At 34.4% G+C, this 23,915-nt stretch overlaps 1 pseudogene; it reads right to left on the minus strand.

Moving 5' to 3' along the window:
- Window positions 1–4,795: 4,795 nt before the first annotated feature.
- On the minus strand, window positions 4,796–16,509 carry LOC149492830 (agamous-like MADS-box protein AGL29; annotated as a pseudogene).
- Between the last annotated feature and the right edge of the window lie 7,406 nt (window positions 16,510–23,915).

Here is a 23,915-nt window from a genome sequence, read left to right on the forward strand (position 1 = left end):
GTATAAAGCGGAAACAACCCTCTTCGAAACCATATGAGGCAAACTAAAAACATTATCGAACAAATCAATAAACTGACCTCTTGAAGCGCAGAATCGCTCACCGGTCTTCTTTCCAGAGATCTTGGAGTCACCCACGATCTTCTGCAGTAATCCCTAACTATCTCTCTTTTGGAACTCTCTGAGTGGCAGAGAATAGAATAACGTGCGTCCCTTTATTCTTAGGGTTTTGCAATTTTATATTAAAAAAAAACTCTCTTCGATAGGAAGATATTTTTTAATATAAAATAAATTAAATAAAAAATTATTTAATTAAAATAATTATCAATTATTTTAAAACTAAATAATTTATCTATTATTTAATACACCCTTAACTTTCCAAATAATTAGGGCACTACAGGGACCGCAGGAATAAAATAAATCAGGCTACTAATTATAATAAGAACCTATGTAGACCAACATATTCTTATTATAATTAATCATGAATTATTCCACTAAAAACTCATGACTGAACTCCTTATTTATTTTACAATTCCACAACATAATAAAATAATGTTCCCTACGTTAAGATTACAGATGCTGTCATTTAAATAATTTACTGACAATTTATTTAAATCACAATATAACTTTAAGATTGTCGCTCAACTTATTTCATGTGTCGGATTCAATATCCACCTGCATGGTTTACACTATGAAACCTTATAAGCTTACTTAAAGTGCATCATCAATCTCTAAACCGAGACATGGATTCTATCATTAATTAATATTTCACAAACACAAAATATCTTTGCCCAATTCACCGAGAATATTATTCCAATAATGAAACTCACCCTTTAATGAATCAAAGCACAAGACAATCAATGTTTGCTCATATTAAAATAAATCAAGATTAAGAACAATAAAGATTATTTCTAATGTCCTAGAGAATATGTTTAACAGTCAGTACTAAACATCCATTCTCTACTTGGTCCAATTAAATACATACAAAATGTACTAATCACAATTATTGTTCATATGCTAATAACATTTATTTAATGCAAATTTCCAATTAAATACAAAGAAATAATTGTCAATAGAAAATCATTCATAGCTATACTATTAGATATGCATGGTTAATAGTATATTTCTATCAGGAAGATCTGTAGAAAACAAACAGGAACACAAAAAGGAAACTATAATTAACTTCCTTTCCAATCTCAAAGAAATTATCAAAACGTAATACTTGTTTTACCACCAGCATAGCTTCTGCTTCCCTTCTTTGAACCATCAACACTGCCTTCTTCTTCCATGCCTGGTTTCTCCTCATCAATCCTTCCCATAAATCCCATCCCTACATTGCAACTCTTAGGTAATATTTGTTTCGTCGATGCCTACTTCATTTGCTGCAATAGTATATCGATTTCGTTCTTGTGGCCAAGGCTTCTGGCAGACGCTGCACTTCAAGGCAGGTACTGAAATTAATATCTAACCGATAAAAGAACACTTTATACGCCAATTCAAACCATTAAAAAGATTATATATTACAAATTATTTAGAATCTAAATTTCCTTTTTAGCATAAATTGCATACTTTACGTAACATAATGATCAATTTGTATTAAAGAAAAAACCCAAGAGGCAAAAATAAACAACATGTCGTTGATCGTTTTTAGTTTAGTTTTTTTATGATATCAATTACTGTTAAAATAAAATAATAATATACAAATAATAATATGTAATTTTAAAATATAAAATAAACCAAGTAATTAAACATATATTTCAATATGGGTTTTTTTCCTCTATTATTTCACAGTATGTGTTAAGTAAATATTTTTGAATAATTTTTTTATATTAAACAAAAAACAAAATAGAAAGATTGATCAATACAAGAGAAAATATTAACTTCAATTAATCTAATTACTGGATTATTAGTTATACTTAATGTTATCATTATTTATTTTTCAGATGATATTCATGATTAAATTAAGTATAAAATTTAAATCAGCTTAAAACAATATTGACAAAAACAATTGTATATAGTATTTGTATTATTTTATTTTATTATATTTAATGCGTTTATTAACTAGAAAATAACTACTTAAAAATCTTATGTTATAATTTTAGTAGTAAATCATCAATGATTGAATTAATTATTTGATCTATTCTTTTTTTTTTTTTAACTTAGACTTATATAAATGAATTTTGTTTGATTGTTATTGATGAATAGTAATTTTTTTATCTTTTTTTATGAAAATAATTTAATAAGACTACAGAAAATCTCAATCGATTCCTGAGCCGACCCATTCTGTCCTATCTCATAGACCCAACTTACCCTCTCGTCCATCCCAAAAAATAAATTGGAATGGAACGAGACTATATATCTATTGAGATGGAATTCAGACTCCACTTTTTATATCCAGATATTTTGGGATGGGACTGGGAATTACGTGATTCCCATCCCAACCAAATACATGCTCACCCCTAGTTGGGATGATAGAGTACCTACTCTTTTTATATGTACAAAATCAATTATATATTAAAAAAAACTAGTGAAACTCATAAGAAAAATTAAAATAAATTTCAAATTTATAGTTATGAAATTTATAAATAAACTAAGAAAATATAAAATTCAAATTTTATTATTATCTTGAACTCAATATTCACTTAAATTTCACATCAAATATTTCTATTATATAAATATTTTTAAAATATATAATAGATTTTGGTAGATTAATGAGTATCGCAGCTTTAAACCTGCATCGTTGAAATCAATATTTCAGAATAAATACCTATAAGAAGTCGAAGCAATTGTATATAATAAAATCTGAAATATGATACGTGCGTCTAGTTTTTTGGGATTGATTATTAGAGAATATTCTAGTCATTTTATAACTCCAAGATATTTTCTATCAATTAGGAATCAAGAGGTAATGATCTGATGTGAGTTGCAGTCAGATGATAGGAAATTGCTGAAAACTCTTGTGGCCGATCGAGAGTTTTAGTCAGATAGAAAGTTACTGAAAACTTTTATGGCAGATAGAGAGAATTCAAACTTAAAAACCTCTCATCCTTTGCATAAGTGAGAAGACCAATCAAATTATACCTGCTTGACTACATACCTGTGAAACTCACCCTTTTCTTATAAAATTTTCCCCATGAGGTAGACATTTTGCTGATATAGATAAGCTCTGCATTCTTCTTCGATGAGACTTAATAATAATTCACAACTTTTGATAATGTCAATATATATAGTATTGGGTGTATAATCTGCATTGCTACAAATCCAGTTCACCATGAGCGAACTAAACATATTGAAGTTGATTGCCACTACATTCATGATTTGGTTCGTGACAAGTTCATTCATCTCACACATGTATCTTCACATAACCAACTTGCTGATTTATTTACCAAACCCATGTCATCTACACGACATTCCTATCTTGTGAGCAAATTGATGCTTGCTGAGAATCACCATCAATTTGAGGGGGGATGTCAAAGTGAGCAAAATAAGGAGACTAATATTCAATCAAATTAAATCACAGCTAATGAGCAAATCTCTCCTTACATTCAAAAACTTTGATTGTATTTCCTTTTAGCTACACTTGCCTTGTATAGATGTAATTCATGTATATAAATAGGCTTGTAATCTGCAGAAGAGAATATCAAGGAAAATATTGTTTATTTCATTTATTATCATGCTTAAGTCCGAAATCATTGAAGTCCGCTTAAGTTCGAACTCATTGAGGACTGCTTAAGTCCGAATTTATTGACCTCCATCTGGTTGTGCTACTTGCTTTTTTATCATGATATAGAGAATAAAAGTTCAAGGCAACAAACTAATTAACAAAATTGCTTTATTTTATCAAATGTGGAGAAAATAAATAAATATAGTCAACTTATTATTAATCTAATTTAAATTTTCACTGGCTATGGTAAATTATCATTCTCTCACCCACAAAAGAAGATAAAATATACATTTCAAGACTAAAAGCAATTATATACTTGGCCAGATGATAATGAGATTGTAATGTAACGTTATAAGCAATATTGCATGTTGCAGAAACTAGTTTCAATCTTTTAAAATATCAAAGCAAAATAATCTTTTCTAATTAAAAATTCATTAAACATCAACAATAATCAAACTATATATAGTTAAATATTTGCAAGCACTAATGGTGGTATATCCAGTAAAACTATTCCTAGAAAGACATGTGCTAACAAATTTAGTCGAATTTCCAAACTTTAGAGAAATATAACTCATTACTCCTAACTATATTCACTTTAATTACAAATGTCAAATTATTTGTCAGCAATATCAAAATAATTGAACAAAAATAAACATAACAAAATTTTACTTGGCTATGCCTAATAGATAATAGCTTACTTGGCTAATTTAATTAATATAGGAGACCAAGATCAAATCTGTGAATGATATTAATTTATTAAATTATCATCAATGATGATTTTTATTCCATGAATAATAAATAATGAATCATACTCTTTTATGCAATTAATCATAAAATAAAAACACGATTTTGTCCAAGCGAAATAGGGGTTATAGTTTGAAACGCCCATAACAAGAAATTAGCTCCATGAAGCCTTAATAATAACTCCAATCAAAGTATAGCTTAAGAGCACCATTAAGCATGCTCTACAATAAATAGTCTATCACACCCAGATTAGTTTAAAACCATATCCTTGAAATCAATAAATAAATAAATAAAAACTACCAAAAGTTCTTTGACAGAAAGATATGAAATAGAAAAAAAAAAAAAAAGCACCTCGTAATTATTTTTCCTTTTTTTGTCAAAATAATCAATTTAATTGATTTTTATTTGGTTATTCTTAGTATGCATAGCCACAGTCCTGTCAGTTTCCAGCACTACATATTGTACCTGTTTTCCAAGGGAAAGCAAGAAATAGAAACCCGATAAGATCCATTAGGAAACTAAAGACAAAACCTAACGCATGATCAAAGTGACTTGATAGATTTTCTTTTTTTTTTTTTTTTTCATTAATCAATCTCATGTTAATGTAAATAAAACACCTACATCTATGTATCAGATCACTATGCAAATATCAATGAAAAAATATATAGGGTAAGATCTTATTTTTGTATTTTTTTTGAAGGAGATATGCTTCAATAATTGTTGTTATCGTCACACTCACCGCACCATTTGTTAACCATCAAAAATTGAGAAATTGAGAATTAGCCCCCTTTGATAGAATTAATTGGGGATATATATATGACAAGAGGAATAATTATATTTGGATAAGGACAGCAAGAATCATATATTATCTTTTAGTTAGAGTTTATTTAGGAATATAATATCCTTCAATATATGTATATATTTATATATTGCTCTTTTGTATATTTTATTATTATATATTATCACCTCTATTTCAATAATGTGAGTTCTCACATTTTCCTGAAGCTATCCTAAAGCTTTTTTCATCTTCGAAAGCTCATCAATACTCATCTCATCAAAAGCTTTAGTATCGGCTATCCCATTCACTTTCATCGCTTTTTTTGGTAATTCTTCTTTCTTTTTCTCAAATAGAAATTGTTTCTACAACACAATGAGTTAGTTACCGAGTTTCTCAAGCCTAGCCTCTTTTTTGCCAAAGGTAGATACTTAAGAGATTTTGTCTTTGTCCTGATTTAGAAACCTCTCAGCCACATACTCCATGCTTGAGTTATCGAACTAGAATGGTTTCCCTCTAGCAGAGAAAATGACAATCGCAATTTGCATTGAACATAGAATTACGAGCTCATTAGCTTTCTTCAATAGACCAATCCCTTCACTTACACAAAGTCACCTAACGAGAATGGTTGTCTTTCACCATCGTCATTTCTATCTTTTTTCGACCCATTGAGTAATTAATTTAAGATTTTGTAGGAAAGATAAAAAAAGTGGTGAATTATTAATTTTCAATATGTGAATTTATGGGATTATATATAGTTGAGATTGCATATTCATTTCTAATACAGAAACCTCTCAGCCACATACTCCAATCTTGGGTTACCGGTAGAGAATGATTTTTCTCCGGCAGAGAAAATGGTTTCCCTCCGGCAGAGAAAACGACAATCGCAATTTGCACTTTGCATAGAATTACAAGCTCATTATGTGACATCCTACCGAGTCGAGTCTTAGCATAGAGTCGAGTCGAGTTGAACCAAACCCGGTTGGGGTAGAATGGGTTTATAAGTGGAGTTACTTGAGTGAGAGAAAAAGATCAAAGTATATGAGTGAGGATTGATTTGCATTAAAAGATTAAGCTTGGGTATTAAGTTGTAGCCTGTTTACAATTGAGGTACCATTTAGAACTTTTACACACAAGTTATGGATATTCTAGAGCCTACCCATGCATATCACTTCACTTTCCCATTTTTCATGTTTATCTTCATCTTCTTCATTTTCTTCCTTTCCTCTTCCACCTTCATTTCAATTTTAATGGTAGTTAAGCCTTAACTTCAACTTCTCTTTTATCCAAGTAAGTAAACCTTCTTTAAGTTCATAATTGAATCATTTGGTGTTATTATTTTAGAATTCATAAGAATTCTTATTTATAGGTGAAGGGAGTTCAAGGAGTGTAGAAAAAAGAAGCTAAAGAGGAGCTCAAGCTTTTGGAGTAAAGGTTTGATATCTCTTGTTATTTTCCATTTTCCTTACATGAGAATTGTGTGGTGTGTTGCTAGTGAGACAATATATTGCTTCATGTTGAGTGGGAGGACTGGTAATGGTGAGAAACAGGGGAGAACAGGGGAGGTATTGAATAAATGAAGTAAATATTGAGTTTATGTTGAAACAGGGCTTGCTGGAAATTTTACCAGTAACTTCATCTTGATTTTGACCCCATTTATTGATGGAATTAGGAAGTGTCATAGAAGAGTCATTTGTTCCTCTATGTGTTATCTTTACATGGGTTTTTGAATCATCCAAATCGGAGTTGTATATTGAGAGATATGACCAAAAGAGTACATACAGTGCAGGCTGGAAGCGCGCGCGCGAATTGCATGATGAGTTCGCGTTGCACTTCTCGCGCTCGCGAATTTGAATTACGCGCTCGCGACTTTCACCTGAAACTCTCTGACTCTTATTTGGCACATCTCGCGCTCGCGACTTTCAAGTGCGCGCTCGCGACTTGTGCTCGCAACCTCTCTGACTCTCATTTGGCATTTCTCGCGCTCGCGATATGCAAGTGCGCGCTCGCGTACTTGGCCCTTGGCCTGTAAGCGCTCGCGACCTTCATCGCTCGCTCGCGCATTTGGCCTGGGAACTCACTGTCTCTCATTGTGCACTCTACATGCTCGCGACTTTGAAGTACGCGCTCGCGACTTGTGCCCGATAACTCACTGTCTCTCATCTGATGCTTTACGCGCTCGCGACTTTGCAAGGCGCGCTCGCGACTTATGTTTTCATGCACTTTTGGATTTCTTTTTCAATGCAATTGTATTCCTTGCTTCACTTATATGCCTCCAATCATTTTAACATCAAAATATAACATTAAATCATGTATCAAAATAACATTCAAGCATGCAAATGATGTGAAATCACATGAACATTATGATTTATGAAGTTATGAGCTATGAATATGATGTTGTGTTATATTATTGACATACCAACATTATGCTCCATTGAGGTTAGGTAGAAACCATGTAGATAAGGCTATGTCGCGACATAGGATAGCAGATCTGCACTTCATACAGTTTGATACTCCGGCTACAGGCCGTTGAGTGGATATGATTATTTATGGGCCATAGCAGCCAAGCATACAGTATTCATCCAGTTTCATACAGTTTTTCTTATCACTTCGGTTTCACTATAACCTTATGGAGCCATACAGATATCTTGACATAACATTTCATGAATTATACAGTATTATAAATAATACAAAAGATAACCAAGGTATCATGAAAGTATCATGATGTGTGTGCTTATATGTGCCATATGTGTTTACATGGTTCTTTCTATACATGTATATGCTTAATTGTTTCTTTATCTGTTGAGATATCCACTGAGCTTTATTTGCTCAGCGAGTTAACTGTTTAACTCGCAGGTTTTGAGATTGGACCGTAGAGAGTCGGCTTACAACTGCTGCAGTTCATCTGTAGAAGACTCAGTCTTCAGGGTAGCTACTCATTTGGATGTGTAACTTTTATCTATCCTTTTCATGGCATGTACAGGGCACACAGTTGGGCCCATTTCATTTTGTAAACTAGTACCATGTTTTGTAAATATAAATTACATTTTTTTTTAAACAACATCAACATGATAGTATATTCAATATACATTATGATTTCATCATGTCAGGCCATACAGTCAACCAGTTTGTAGCGTCTCGGTTCGGTTCATTCGGGTTTACGGGTGGACCGGGAAGGGATGTTACAAATTTTGGTATCAGAGCCCTAGGTTCAGTTTCCCCGGGCTTGCATGCATAAGTCAGTGTAGTGTACATGCCATGTCTACCCTGATGAACTAAGCAGTTGTTATTCTTTTAGGAGGATGTCACAGGAAGGTGAGAGCGAGTCACACGCCTCCAGAGCAGTGGAGGGTGAGACTCCAGTAGCACCAGGTCAAGCCAGAGCAGTGGAGGTTGAGACTCCAGTAGCACCAGGTCAAGAGGTGTTGTTAAAGCAACTTGCAGATACTTTTCGATAGATTGCAGGAGTGATACCTCAAGCACCAATAGTAGTAGAAAGAGAAAGAAAGCCCCCACTAGAGAAGCTTCGGAAATATGGGGCGAAAGAATTCAGTGCTAACAAGGATGATAGTCCAGAAAGAGCTGAGTATTGGTTAGATGGGACATCGAGAGTTCTGGAACAATTACAATGTACACCAGAGGACAAGTTGGTTTGTGCCACATCATTGCTCATAGATGAGGCATATACATGGTGGACTACTGTTCAGCAGCGGGCATCAGCAGAGCAACGTACATGGCAATTCTTCTTGGATGAATTCAAGAAAAAGTTCATCACAGAGGCTTATCTAGATGCAAGAAGGAAAGAATTCTTATACCTGAGGCAGAACAGAATGTCAGTTGCCGAATATGAACGAGAATTCACCAGGCTCAGCAGGTATGGTAAGGGGATAGTGGCTACAGAAGCCGAGAGGTGTAAAAAGTTTCAGGAAGGCCTGAATGATGAGATTCAGATGGGAGTGGTAGCTTCCAGATTCAGAGAGTTCTCAACTTTAGTAGAGGCAGCTCAGGAGATAGAGCGAATTCAGGCCAGTCAGCGTACCAGACGCCAGCGGTCTCAGCAGAGGAGAGACCAAACTCAGAGTGCACCCAGTACCTATCAGTCAGAAAGCAAGAGATTCAGAGGTGCTAGTAGTTCAGCTAGTTCTAGACCTCCCTTTAGCCAAGGCACAGCTAAGGGTGCTAACATGCCAGCGGTATCAGTTGTGGCTAGTTCTGCCGGTGGTAGTCGAGGTTCAGGCAGAGGAACTGGTAGAGGCACCGGTAGAGGTGCAGAGTCAGCCGGTTATACTTTTCCACCTTGTGAGCATTGTGGTAGACGACATGGTGGAGATTGTTGGTTGGTGACCGGTAAATGTTGGATATGCGGAGCATCAGACCATCAGAAGAAGGATTGTCCGAAGAGGGCAAAAGTTCCTACACAGTTCATAACAGGCAGAGGTAGAGGTGAGAGCTCCGGAGGCCAGAGACAGCAGTCAGAGACTGTGGACAAACCTGATACTAGAGGTCCAGCCAGGGTTTATGCTATGCGAGCCAGAGAAGATGAGGAAGCTCCAGATGTAATAGTGGGTGAGTTTTCCTTATGTGATCATACAGTTTATGCTTTAATTGATCCTGGCTAATCTCATTCATACATTAGTGTACCTAAACCTTGGGTTAAAGGGTTAGAAGTTGCACATGTGAGTCAGGGTATGGTAGTTACTAATCCATTAGGAGATGTAGTACAAACTCATACAGTGGTCGAAGGATGTCCAATTGTTATTCATGGAAAAGAGTTTCCAGGAGATCTTATGGAGTTGCCATTTAGAGAATTTGATGTTATTCTGGGTATGGATTGGCTATCCAGACATCAGGCTATAGTTGATTGTGCAAAGAAAAGGGTGACACTATATACAACAGCAGGGGAAGAGATTACAGTAGTCGGGAAACGGCGAGAGTTTCTGGGTAATGTGATATCAGCCATGGCAGCAAAGAGATTAATTCAGAAAGGTTGTGAAGCATACTTGATATGTGCATTACAAGCAGAGAAAGAACAGTTCAAAGTGCAAGATATACCAACAGTGTGTGATTATCCAGATGTATTTCCAGAAGAGTTACTAGGGTTGCCACCAAGGAGGGAAGTGGAGTTTACCATAGATGTCTATCCTGGAGCAGCACCAGTATCAATTGCACCTTACAGAATGGCACCAGCCGAGCTAAAACAGTTAAAGATTCAGCTACAGGAGTTATTGGATAAAGGCTTTATCAGACCCAGTGTATCACCTTGGGGAGCACCGGTATTATTTGTAAAGAAGAAAGATGGATCATTCAGATTGTGCATTGACTACAGACAACTGAACAAACTGACGATCAAGAATAAGTATCCATTGCCTCGAATCGATGATTTGTTTGATCAGCTAAAAGGTGCAAGTATGTTTTCTAAGATCGACCTTAGGTCGGGATACCATCAGTTGCGGATAAAGGAAGAAGATATCGCTAAGACTGCATTCAGGACCCGATATGGTCACTATGAATTTTTAGTCATGCCATTCGGTCTCACAAATGCACCAGCGGTTTTCATGGATCTCATGAACCGCGTGTTTCATTCATATCTAGATCAGTTTGTGGTGGTGTTTATAGATGACATTTTGGTCTACTCCAAAGATAAGGTTGAACATGATAAACATTTGCGGATTGTACTCCAGACATTGAGGGATAAACAGTTGTATGCCAAGCTCAGTAAGTGTGAGTTTTGGCTGGAAGAAGTTTCTTTCTTAGGACATGTGGTGTCATCGGAGGGTATCAGAGTGGATCCTAAGAAGATTGAAGTTATTGTTGATTGGAGACCACCCAGAAATGTCACAGAAGTTCGAAGTTTTCTGGGTTTAGCCGGTTATTACAGAAGGTTCGTAAAGGGATTCTCCATCATTGCATCACCTTTAACAAGATTATTGAAGAAAGCAGTTGTATTCCAATGGGATGATAGATGTCAGCAGAGTTTTGACACTTTGAAGAAAAAGTTGACTGAAGCACCAGTGTTGACTCAGCCAGTGTCAGGTAAAGACTTTGAGATTTACAGTGATGCCTCTCATATTGGGTTAGGATGTGTACTCATGCAAGACAGGAAAGTGGTAGCTTATGTCTCCAGACAGTTGAAGCCACATGAATTGAATTATCCAACCCATGATTTAGAATTGGCAGCCATTGTTCTAGCATTCAAAGTATGGCGGCATTATCTGTACGGTGAAAAGTGTTACATTTACACAGATCATCAGAGTCTAAAGTATTTACCGACACAGAAGGACTTGAATTCAAGACAACAGAAGTGGATGCAGATTCTGGCTAATTATGATTATGTCATTAATTACCATCCGGGCAAAGCTAATGTGGTAGCTGATGCCCTTAGCCAGAAATCATTGTTTGCTTTGAGAGCAATGAGAGTTAGTATGGAGTTGCAACAGCAGGGAATTATTCTAGCACAGATGCAAGTACAGCCATCTTGGGTTCAGGAAGTTGCAGAAGCACAGAAGAAAGATGCACAAACAGCACTATGGGTGAAACAAGTACAGGAAGATCATGGTGGGAAATTCAGATTGGATAACAGTGGAGTCTTATTCTATAAAGACTGAGTTGTTGTACCACAGATAGGGGAGCTTAGACAAAAGATTCTGCATGAAGCTCATAACAGTCCATACACAATGCATCCAGGTAGTACTAAGATGTATCAAGATTTGAAGAAAGGCTATTGGTGGCCGGGCATGAAGAAAGATATCGGAAATATTGTAACAAGATGTTTAACATGTCAACAAGTAAAAGCAGAACATCAACTACCATCTGGGTTGCTTCATCCAATAACAGTGCCAACATGGAAGTGGGATCAGATCACGATGGATTTTGTTACTGGATTACCTCAGACGCAGCGGAAGCATGATGCAGTATGGGTGATTGTGGACAGATTAACTAAGTCCGCACACTTTCTACCAGTTAGGATGGACTATTCTCTGGACAAGTTAGCAGACATTTATGTTAAAGAAATAGTTCGACTACATGGAGTTCCATCATCCATTATCTCTGATCGTGATCTAAGGTTTACATCGAAGTTTTGGGGTAAACTGCAGGAAGCATTAGGAACGAGATTGCATTTCATCCTCAAACAGATGGCCAATCAGAGAGAGTAATTCAGATCCTGGAAGACATGATGAGATCATGTGTCATAGAATTTGAAGGCAGTTGGGACAAATATGTACCTCTCATGGAGTTTGCCTACAACAACAGCTATCAAGCAAGCATCAAGATGGCACCATATGAAGCATTGTATGGTAGACCATGTAGAACACCTGTGTGTTGGACAGAACTGAGTGAGAAGAAGATTTTGGGTCCAGATTTGGTTAGAGAAACAGAAGAGAAAGTGGAAATCATCAGAAAACGGCTGAAAGAAGCAAGTGATCGACAGAAGTCTTATGCTGATTTAAAGAGAAAGGATATTGAGTACTCGGTCGGTGATAAGGTATTTCTGAAAGTTTCACCATGGAAAAAGATCCTAAGATTTGGACGAAAGGGTAAGCTTAGCCCTAGGTTCATTGGTCCATACGAGATTGTTGAACGCGTAGGACCATTAGCCTATCGCCTAGCGTTACCTTCAACCTTAGATCGAATTCATAATGTCTTTCACGTATCCATGTTAAGAAGATACAAATCAGACCCATCACATGTGTTATCAGCAGAAGAGATTGAAATTCAGCCGGATCTCACCTATGAAGAAGAACCAGTTCAGATCTTAGCCAGAGAAACTAAAGAATTGCGAAACAAGAAAATAGCATTGGTAAAAGTTCTTTGGAGGAATCATAAGACAGAAGAAGAAACTTGGGAATCTGAAGACACCATGCGACAACAGTATCCGCATTTGTTCACAACAGGTAAACTTCGGGGCGAAGTTTTTATTTAGGAGGGGAGAATTGTGACATCCTACCGAGTCGAGTCTTAGCATAGAGTCGAGTCGAGTTGAACCAAACCCGGTTGGGGTAGAATGGGTTTATAAGTGGAGTTACTTGAGTGAGAGAAAAAGATCAAAGTATATGAGTGAGGATTGATTTGCATTAAAAGATTAAGCTTGGGTATTAAGTTGTAGCCTGTTTACAATTGAGGTACCATTTAGAACTTTTACACACAAGTTATGGATATTCTAAAGCCTACCCGTGCATATCACTTCACTTTCCCATTTTTCATGTTTATCTTCATCTTCTTCATTTTCTTCCTTTCTTCTTCCACCTTCATTTCAATTTTAATGGTAGTTAAGCCTTAACTTCAACTTCTCTTTTATCCAAGTAAGTAAACCTTCTTTAAGTTCATAATTGAATCATTTGGTGTTATTATTTTAGAATTCATAAGAATTCTTATTTATAGGTGAAGGGAGTTCAAGGAGTGTAGAAAAAAGAAGCTAAAGAGGAGCTCAAGCTTTTGGAGTAAAGGTTTGATATCTCTTGTTATTTTCCATTTTCTTTGCATGAGAATTGTGTGGTGTGTTGCTAGTGAGACAATATATTGCTTCATGTTCAGTGGGAGGACTGGTAATGGTGAGAAACAGGGGAGAACAGGGGAGGTATTGAATAAATGAAGTAAATATTGAGTTTATGTTGAAACAGGGCTTGCTGGAAATTTTACCAGTAACTTCATCTTGATTTTGACCCCATTTATTGATGGAATTAGGAAGTGTCATAGAAGAGTTATTTGTTCCTCTATGTGTTAGCTTTATATGGGTTTTTGAATCATCCAAATCGGAGTTGTATATTGAGAGATATGACCAAAAGAGTACAGACAGTGCAGGCAGGAAGCGCGCGCGCGAATTGCATGATGAGTTCGCGTTGCACTTCTCGCGCTCGCGAATTTGAATTACGCGCTCGCGACTTTCACCTGAAACTATCTGACTCTTATTTGGCACATCTCGCGCTCGCGACTTTCAAGTGCGCGCTCGCGACTTTCAAGTGCGCGCTCGCGACTTTCAAGTGCGCGCTCGCGACTTGTGCTCGCAACCTCTCTGACTCTCATTTGGCATTTCTCGCGCTCGCGATATGCAAGTGCGCGCTCGCGTACTTGGCCCTTGGCCTGTAAGCACTCGCGACCTTCATCGCGCGCTCGCGCATTTGGCTTGGGAACTCACTGTCTCTCATTGTGCACTCTACGCGCTCGCGACTTTGAAGTACGTGCTCGCGACTTGTGCCCGATAACTCACTGTCTCTCATCTGATGCTTTACGCGCTCGCGACCTTGCAAGGCGCGCTCGCGACTTATGTTTTCATGCACTTTTGGATTTCTTTTTCAATGCAATGGTATTCCTTGCTTCACTTATATGCCTCCAATCATTTTAACATCAAAATATAACATTAAATCATGTATCAAAACAACATTCAAGCATGCAAATGATGTGAAATCACATGAACATTATGATTTATGAAGTTATGAGCTATGAATATGATGTTGTGTTATATTATTGACATACCAACATTATGCTCCATTGAGGTTAGGTAGAAACCATGTAGATAAGGCTATGTTGCGACATAGGATAGCAGATCTGCACTTCATACAGTTTGATACTCCGGCTGCAGGCCGTTGAGTGGATATGATTATTTATGGGCCATAGCAGCCAAGCATACAGTATTCATCCAGTTTCATACAGTTTTTCTTATCACTTCGGTTTCACTATAACCTTATGGAGCCATACAGATATCTTGACATAACATTTCATGAATTATACAGTATTATAAATAATACAAAAGATAACCAAGGTATCATGAAAGTATCATGATGTGTGTGCTTATATGTGCCATATGTGTTTACATGGTTCTTTCTATACATGTATATGCTTAATTGTTTCTTTATCTGTTGAGATATCCACTGAGCTTTATTTGCTCAGCGAGTTACCTGTTTAACTCGCAGGTTTTGAGATTGGACCGTAGAGAGTCGACTTACAACTGCTGCAGTTCATCTGTAGAAGACTCAGTCTTCAGGGTAGCTACTCATTTGGATGTGTAACTTTTGTCTATCCTTTTCATGGCATGTACAGGGCACACAGTTGGGCCTATTTCATTTTGTAAACTAGTACCATGTTTTGTAAATATAAATTACATTTTTTTTTAAACAGCATCAGCATGATAGTATATTCAATATACATTATGATTTCATCATGTCAGGCCATACAGTCAACCAGTTTGTAGCGTCTCGGTTCGGTTCATTCGGGTTTACGGGTGAACCGGGAAGGGATGTTACACATTAGCTTTCTTGAATAGACCAATCCTTCGCTTAGAGAAAGTCACCTGACGAGAATTGTTGTCTTTCACCATCGTCATTTCTATCTTTTTTCAACCCATTGAGTAATTAATTCAAGATTTTCTAGGAAAGATAGCAAAGTGGTGAATTGTTGATTTTCAATATGTGAATTTATGGGATTATATAGTTGAGATTGCATATTCATTTCTAATATAGAAACCTCTCAGCCAGATACTCCATGCTTGGGTTACTAGCAGAGAATGGTTTCTCTCCGGCAGAGAAAATGGTTTCCCTCCGGCAAAGAAAATGACAATCGCAATTTGCATTGAGCATAGAATTATGAGCTCATTAGCTTTCTTGAATAGACCAATCGTTCAGTTAGAGAAAGTCACCTGAGGAGAATTGTTGTCTTTCACCATCGTCATTTCTATCTTTTTTCGACCTATTGAGTAATTAATTTAAGTTTTTGTAGGAAAGATAAAAAGTGGTGAATTATTAATTTTCAATATGTGAATTTATGGGACTATATAATTGAGATTGCATATTCATTGCTAATATAAAAACCTCTCAGCTACATACTCCATGCTTGGGTTACCGGCAGAGAATGGTTTCCCTTCGGCAGAGAAAATGACAATCACAATTTGCATTGCGCAAAGAATTGCAAGCTCATTAGCTTTCTTAAATAGACCAATCCTTCATTTAGAGAAAGTCACCTAACAAGAATTTTATTGTGTTTCACAATCTTCATTTTTACCTTTTTTCAACCCATTGAGTAATTAATTCAAGATTTTGTAAGATAGATAGAAAAGTGGTGTATTATTGATTTTCAATATGTGAATTTATGGGTTTATATAGTTGAGATTGCATATTCATTTATAATATAGAAACATTTCAGCCACATACTCTATGATTGGGTTACCAAACAAGAATGGTTTCCCTCTGGTAAAGAAAATGATAATTGCAATTTGCGCTGCGCAAAGAATTGCAAGCTCATTAGCTTTCTTGAATAGACCAATCCTTTACTTAGAGAAAGTCACTTGACGAAAATTGTTGTCTTTCACCATCTTCATTTCTATCTTTTTTCAACCCATTGAGTAATTAATTCAAGATTTTGTAGGAAAGATAGAAAAGTGGTGAATTATTGATTTTCAATATGTGAATTTTTGGGATTATATAATTGAGATTGCATATTCATTTCTAATATAGAAACCTCTCAACCACATACTCCATCCTTAAGTTACTGGCAGAGAATTGTTGTCTTTCACCATCGTCATTTCTATCTTTTTTCGACCCATTGAGTAATTAATTTAAGATTTTTTAGGAAAGATAAAAAAGTGGTGAATTGTTGATTTTCAATATGTGAATTTATGGGATTATATAGTTGAGATTGCATATTCATTTCTAAAATAGATACCTCTCAACCACATACTCCATGCTTAGGTTACCGGCAGAGAATGATTTTCCTCCTGCAGAGAAAATGGTTTCCCTCCAGCAGAGAAAACGACAATCGCAATTTGCACTGCACATAGACTTACGAGCTCATTAGCTTTCTTGAATAGACCAATCCTTCATTTAAAGAAAGTCACCTGACGAGAATTATTGTCTTTCACCATTGTCATTTCTATTTTTTTTCGACCCATTGAGTAATTAATTCAAGATTTTGTAGGAAAGAAAGAAAAGTGGTGAATTATTGATTTTCAATATGTGAATTTATGGGATTTTATAGTTGAGATTGCATATTCTTTTCTAATATAGGAACCTCTCAACCACATACCCTATGCTTGGGTTACCGGCTGAGAATGGTTTCCTTCCGGCAGAGAAAATGGTTTTCTTCCGGCAAAGAAAACGACAATCACAATTTGCATTGAGCATAAAATTACAAGCTCATTAGCTTTCTTGAATAGACCAATCCTTGACTTAGACAAAGTCACCTGACGTGAATTTTTGTATTTCACCATCATCATTTCTATCTTTTTTTCGGCCCATTGAGTAATTAATTTAAAATTTTATAGGAAAGATAAAAAAAGTGGTGAATTGTTGATTTTTAATATGTGAATTTATAAGATTATATAGTTGAGATTGCATATTCATTTCTAAAATAGAAACCTCTTAGCCACATACTCCATGCTTAGGTTACCGGCAGAGAATACGACAATCGCAATTGCACTGCGCAAAGAACTGTAAGCTCATTAGCTTTCTTGAATAGCCCAATCCTTCGCTTAGAGAAAGTCACCTGACCAGAACTGTTGTCTTTCACCATCTCATTTCTATCTTTTTTCAACCCATTGAGTAATTAATTCAAGATTTTGTAGGAAAGATAGAAATGTGGTGAATTGTTGATTTTCAATATGTGAATTTATGGGTTTAAGTAGTTGATATTGCATATTCATTTCTAATATAGAAGCCTCTTAGCCACATACTCCATGATTGGGTTACTGAATGAGAATGGTTTCCCTCCGGCAGAGAAAATGGTTTCCCTTCGGCAGAGAAAACAATAATCGCAATTTGCATTGCGCAAAGAATTGCGAGCTCATTAGCTTTCTTGAATAGACCAATCCTTCGCTTAGAGAAAGTCACCTGACAAGAATTATTATGTTTCATCATCTTCATTTCTATCTTTTTTTCGACCCATTGAGTAATTAATTCAAGATTTTGTAGGAAAGATAGAAAAGTGATGAATTGTTGATTTTCAATATGTGAATTTATGGGTTTATATAGTTGTTATTGCATATCCATTTCTAATACAGAAACCTCTCAGCCACACAGTGCATGATTGGGTTACTGAATGAGAATGGTTTCCCTCCGACAGAGAATATGGTTTCCCTCCGACAGAGAAAACGACAATCGCAATTTTGCGAGCTCATTAGCTTTTTTGAATAGACCAATCCTTCGCTTAGAGAAAGTCACCTGACGAGAATTATTGTCTTTCACATCTTCGTTTCTATCTTTTTTCGACCCATTAATTCAAGATTTTGTAGGAAAGATAGAGAAGTGGTGAATTATTGATTTTCAATATGTGAATTTATGGGTTTATATAGTTAAGATTGCATATTCATTTCTAATATAGAAACCTCTCAACCACATACTCCATGCTTAGGTTATCGAACGAGAATGGCTTTCCTCTGGCAAAGAAAACGACAATCACAACTTGCACTACACAAAGAATTGCGAGCTCATTAGCTTTCTTGAATATGTTGGCTCAAGGTCATTACTATACTCTATTTTGATGATTAACAAAAATAATAAATTGAATTTATTATCATGTGTATGTGTACTAAGTCTGTATGCAGGAATTTTAATTAAAACAAAGTTGTTCATTGAAGACTCAAATTTATCCTACATTAAAGATTGAAGACATATTGGTTAGTGCCTTAGGTATTTTTAGGATTAATTATTCAATGTTAAAATAGAAAGAAAGAATATGCTTAATCAAGCTGATGTTTAATTTATGTTTCTTTTAGTTTTTCAAAGATGGTATTTAAAATATTTGGTTTAATTAAAATATTGTTTAAAAAACTTAGAGGGAAAAATATTTAACAAATCATATCTTTCAAATTTTTAAATCTCTTATTTGTGATCTAAAAAGATTTTGAGTGGGAAACGAAAATTCAAACCTTGCATTAGGCTTCTCAATGACTAGACCCATTGCCTATTTTAAGCTAAACCCATACCCCTCTTTTCTCTTTCCAAATCTACCACCAAATAGCCCCTACTCTTTCTTTGTTTTCTTTCTAATGTTAACTTGCTTTCATCTCCAATGGGAAGAAAAATTCAGTTTGGGTATAAAATGTGGTTTGGCAGAAATCTTCAGGGCATGAGAGTGAAAAATTATTTTTGGGTTTTATTAGTGAAATCATCTCATCTATCTTCCTCTTGCTTTTATGATTACTTTCTAAAGAGAAGATAAAATTTTTTTTATGAGAAATTATTTGCTCTTAATTTTCAAAATACAAATTCTCTCATCTCCTTTCTTCTTCTTGCTTCATTGCATTATATCTAAGAGAAGAGAATATAACCAACTCTATAAAAAGAGATTTTCTAAATCAAAATTGATTTTATCTTTAAAAATCTTTTTCCTAAGCTTAACTATGGCGTATCTCTCTATCTATTGTAGGTTTTGTAAATCTAGAATGGATATGAGTCTTTTAATCTCAAAATAAGTGACTGACAGCTTTGTGTAAAGATTGTTTGTAAGGATTTTCAAGCACCCATCTTACTTTAGAGTAAGTCTTGCAAGTTTGCTAGTTCTTTGAAAAAACTAGTTAAGTTTTCTAATTCTTTAGAAAAGCTAGAGTTTAAGTTTTCTAGTTCTTTACCAAAAACTAGAGGTTAAGTTTGCTTGTCCTTTGCAAAAACAAGTTAAGTTTCCTAGTTCTTTATAAAAACTAGTGGGGTTAAGTTTCTAGTTTTTTAATAAAAAAAAAACTAAAAGGTAAGTTTACAAGCTTTTTGCAAAAACTTGTGGGTTATGGTTAGCTCTAAGCGATGGACTTTTCCATCATAATAGGCTTTACTCTTGCCTTTGAAAAGAGTAGATTAGTGAGAATCTCAAGATGGATTCTTGAGGAGTGGATGTAGGTGAGTTGGGTGCCGAACCACAATAAAATCTTTATGTTGATTTCTCCTCTTTTCTTTCTCTTTGTGGTTTTGCTTGTAATTACTCACTCACACACATATATTATGTTTGATATGCCTGAATATTGGTTGATCAATTGCTCTATGTGCTAAATTGTGCATACTTTATGATTGAAATCTGCTTTGAACTAAAACTGAATCTGAGTTGCTGAAATGCTCTGTTTTCAGTGAGCTAGAATCAGAAAGATTTCTATATTTGATAATTTGATGAATATGTTAAATTGTTTACATGTTTAAGTAATTTATATGCTCTTATAATCTGGATATTCATTGAATAATATAGTGCTTCTCCTGTGTTTGAAAAAGGTCTTTAAAAGCCTAAATTTTTTATAAATCACAATTCACCCCTTCTTGTGTATAGCCTATCGGGACCTACAAAATAGACCAATCATTCGCTTAGAGAAAGTCACCTGACGAAAATTGTTGTCTTTCACATCTTTATTTCTATCTTTTTCTGACCTATTGAGTAATTAATTAAAATTTTGTAGGAAAAATAGAAAAGTGGTGAATTGCTGATTTTCAATATGTGAATTTATGAGTTTATATAGTTAAGATTGCATATTCATTTCTAATATGGAAACCTCTCAGCCACATACTCCATGCTTAGGTTACCGAACGAGAATGGTTTCCCTCCGATAGAGAAAACGATAATCGCAATTTGCGCTATGCAAAGAATTGAGAGCTCATTAGCTTTCTTGATTAGACCAATCCTTAACTTAGAGAAAGTCACCTGACGAGAAATGTTGTCTTTCACCATCTTCATTTGTATCTTTTTTTCGACCCATTGAGTAATTCATTCAAGATTTTGTAGGAAATATAGAAAAGTGGTGAATTGATGATTTCCAATATGTGAATTTATGGGTTTATATAGTTGAGCTTGCATATTCATTTCTAATACTGGATTTCTCATATATGGTTTTTATTTATTTATTAATTATTTCTAGTATGATAATCTCTTAATTAAATTTCTTATTTTTAGTGAGTGCTTCCTTATATTAATTTGTATTTAGAAACCAAGTAAAATGTTGAGCTAATCTTATATTAGTGATTAGGGGTATGCAAAACCAATATTGAACCGAACTGAAAACTGATCTAACCCAATTCAGTTGATTCGGTCAGCTACTCACAAGAAAGTTTAGTTGTCACTTCAAAGGATTTGGACCAAATTTTTTATTGGTTCGATGTTATAGAAGTTAATCGATTAAGTTTAAAATAGAATCAATCTGATAAAACTAATCAAATCAAGCAAGTTCAATTCGAGTCGATCTAGTTTTGGCACCAAATTTTAGTCTATTAGGATTGACTTTTGAAGAATTCAATTTACATTTTGTCATTCTGAGTTCAGTTTAAACCAAACCGATCTTGCTCACCTATATTATTGGTGGAGTCAAAGTTGGAAACTAAAAGGGATTTAAATTTGATATGTTCAGTAAAAATAATTGTTTAATTAGTTTTTTAACTTAAAATGACAAAAAAGGACATTAGTTATTTAATTAGTTGAATTCGAAATCAAAAAACAATAGTATAATTATCAAAAAAAAAAGTCTACGAAATGCTAAAAGTTAGAGTGTTTAACGTTTCATAAAAAGCTCTCTTTAAACTCCAAAAGTTATTATAAAAGCTATGTTACAGAATGTTGCAATTAATAGAGGTAGAGTTTTGACTAGGCCAAAACGCTAAAAGTTTCCTCAAAAGCTACTGTCAAATATGGTGGTAAAAGGAAATTATATACCTAATTGACTAAATTATTAAATAGGCTACTATAATTAGAAGCCGTGTCAAGATTTGGATAAACTTCGTTGTTATTCGTATGTAAGCAGTGTTATCCGGTATTATTATATTATTTTCAAATAACTTCATTGTCTTTCGTATGCAATGAGTATTCTCTAGTATTATTTTAATATTGTCAGATGTTAGTGGTTAGTTATTTATAAAGTGGTTTAATCAGAAATATCCAGTAAAACTAGCTATTTGTTTAGTTGTTAAAGATAAAATAAATTTAAAATATTGAATTAATTGTTGTGAAATGCTATATATTATGGGCTAACAATTCATAAAGCACGTTCTCAATCTCTAATAATATCTTAAAATATTAGACACTAGCTTAAGAAGGATTATCGAACATGATTTGTTTTATAACTAAGTTTTTCCTCGTATTGAAACACAGTTTAGCTTTATATAAATATGAGTCTATAGTCATTTAAACCAAGAATATCTATTTTGATCTAGTCCTTTAAAACTTTAAATCATTTTCTTTAAACCCGAGAGAACTTCTACTTCTTTAATAATAAATAACATTCATCAAAATGATGATAACTATCAAGCTAAAGAGAACTTAAACTTGTAACCTCCCAGCTCCATAACCTTCAAAGGACTTGAAACCTCTCACACTCTATAACATTCATAGTAAAGAGATTGAATGGCAAAGGAAAGTTGTATATTGTATATTGCTATAATACGTATATATACACAAGTATTGATAAGATTGAGATACAAATACGTAACAGAAAAGCTAAAGATAAGTATACACCATAACAAACTTATCTTACACTAACATGTCCCCTCAAGCTAATGACTCTTTGGAACAAAGCAGTAGCTTGTTTCTCAGATCAAGAAACCGTTGCCGCGGAAGCGCTTTAGTCAAACAATCAGCTAGTAAATCTTTTCCAGATATGAAACGAACAATCAATTCTTTCCTTGCCACTTTATCTCTCACAAAATGAACATTAATTTCCACATGCTTCATCTTACTATGAAACATAGGATTGACAGTCAAATGGGTGGCCCCAAGATTGTCACACCACAAGATTGGTGGGTTCTTTAATACAATACCCATTTCTGAAAGCATACTTTGTATCCATGTTAATTCGGCAGTTGTTGAAGCTATGGCACGATACTCCGCTTCAGTGGAAGAACTGATAGAGATATACTATTAACCATGCATATGTAATAGTATAGCTATGAATGATTTTCTATTGACAATTATTTCTTTGTATTTAATTGGAAATTTGCATTAAATAAATGTTATTAGCATATGAACAATAATTGTGATTAGTACATTTTGTATGTATTTAATTGGACCAAGTAGAGAATGGATGTTTAGTACTGACTGTTAAACATATTCTCTAGGACATTAAAAATAATGTTTATTGTTCTTAATCTTGATTTATTTTAATATGAGCAAACATTGATTGTCTTGTGCTTTGATTCATTAAAGGGTGAGTTTCATTATTGGAATAATATTCTCGGTGAATTGGGCAAAGATATTTTGTGTTTGTGAAAAATTAATTAATGATAGAATCCATGTCTCGGTTTAGAGATTGATGATGCACTTTAAGTAAGCTTATAAGGTTTCATAGTGTAAACCCTGCAGGTGGATATTGAATCCGACACATGAAATAAGTTGAGCGACAATCTTAAAGTTATATTGTGATTTAAATAAATTGTCAGTAAGTTATTTAAATGACAGCATCTGTAATCTTAACGTGGGGAACATTATTTTATTATGTTGTGGAATTGTAAAATAAATAAGGAGTTCAGTCATGAGTTTTTAGTGGAATAATTCATGATTAATTATAATAAGAATATGTTGGTCTACATAGGTTCTTATTATAATTAGTAGCCTGATTTATTTTATTCCTGCGGTCCCTGTAGTGCCCTAATTATTTGGAAAGTTAAGGGTGTATTAAATAATAGATAAATTATTTAGTTTTAAAATAATTGATAATTATTTTAATTAAATAATTTTTTATTTAATTTATTTTATATTAAAAAATATCTTCCTATCGAAGAGAGTTTTTTTTTTAATATAAAATTGCAAAACCCTAAGAATAAAGAGACGCACGTTATTCTATTCTCTGCC

The sequence above is a fragment of the Jatropha curcas genome, chromosome 11, assembly GCF_041381405.1.
Source record: "Jatropha curcas cultivar XTBG-Jc1 chromosome 11, XTBG_Jcur_1.0, whole genome shotgun sequence".
In the NCBI taxonomy this organism is placed as follows: Eukaryota; Viridiplantae; Streptophyta; class Magnoliopsida; order Malpighiales; family Euphorbiaceae; genus Jatropha; species Jatropha curcas.